The sequence below is a fragment of the Salmo salar genome, chromosome ssa19 (assembly GCF_905237065.1).
Source record: "Salmo salar chromosome ssa19, Ssal_v3.1, whole genome shotgun sequence".
Classification (NCBI taxonomy): domain Eukaryota; kingdom Metazoa; phylum Chordata; class Actinopteri; order Salmoniformes; family Salmonidae; genus Salmo; species Salmo salar.
The window spans coordinates 66,521,912-66,523,420 of NC_059460.1; positions in this window are offsets into that span (position 1 = coordinate 66,521,912).

The following is a 1,509-nucleotide window of genomic DNA, read 5'->3' on the forward strand; positions in this document are numbered from 1 at the left end:
TTTGTTGTTGAAATCCATGTATATGAAATGCAACAACTCCTCCGCTACGCTGATCCTCAACACTGGAGCATAACAAGGGTGCCTGCTCAGCCCCCTCCTGTACTCCCTGTTCGCCCATGGCTGCGTGTCCACGCATGTCTCCAATTCAATCATCAAGATTGCAGACGACAACAGTGGTAGGCCTGTTTACCAACAACGATGAGACAGCCTACAGGGAGGAGGTGAAGGCCCTGCCAGAGTGGTGCCAGGAAAGTAACCTCTCCATCAATGTCAACAAAACGAAGGAGCTGATTGTGGACTTCAGGAGACCGCAGGTGAAAAGGTTAAGTTCCTCGGCATGCACGTCACTGACAACCTGAAATAGTCCATCCACACACAGTGTGGTGAAGAAGTTTTAACAACAGCACCTCTTCAACCTCAGGAGGCCTGTTCTACCCACTACCATCTAGATAGAACACAGGTGTCAAACTCATTCCACGGAGGGCAGAGTGTCTGCAGGTTTTTGCTCCCTTGTACTTGATTGATTTAATTAAGTTCACTGATTAGTAAGGGAACTCCTTACCTGGTTGTCTAGGTCTTAATTGAAAGTAAAATGCAAAAACCAGCAGACATTAAGCCCTGATCTAGAAGGCAGAGATAGTATAGGTGCATCAAAGCTGGGACCGAGAGACTGAAAAACAGCTTCTATGCTCTAAGACTCAGACATCAGTTACAAACAAAGCATGTGTTGAGTGAGTCCACCAGATCAGAGGCAGTAGGGATGACCAGGGATGTTCTCTTGATAACTGTGAATTAGACATTTTTCCTGTCCTGCTAAGCATTCCAAATGTAACGAGTACTTTTGGGTGTCAGGGAAAATGTATGGAGTAAAAAGTACATGATTGTCTTTTAGAAATGTAGTGAAGTAAAAGTTGTCAAAAATATAAATAGTAAAGTACAGATACCCCCCAAAAAATTAAGTAAAAATACTTGAAAGTACTACTTGAAAATACTTTACACCACGGTAAATAGTCACCAATAGCCAGCCTACGCCCAGTACCCTGCCCTGAACTGCGTCACTGTTACTAGCCAGTTACAACCTGGTACTCTACCCTGCACCTTTAGAGACTCCTGACCAATGTACTGCACATAGTCATTGAGCACTGGTTACTTTAATGTTTACAAACTGTTGTTTTACCCACTTCACATGTATATTACTGTATTCTAGTCATGGCTCATCCTGTACAACTACTGCTGTACACACCTTTTAAATTCCTATACTGTCCATATACTCTATATACACACACCATCATATATATTTATATTCCGGAATCATTGCTCGTTCAGGTATTTGCTTAATTTCTGAATTATTTTGGGGGATTTGTGTGTATTGTTCGGTATTACTGCACCTACGATAACATCTGCAAAATATGTTTAGGCGACCAATAAAATGTGATTTGATTTTGAAATAGTGTACATACGCCACCTAGTGGTATTGGATACATCACAAAAAGGAAGTTACCTCAGAGC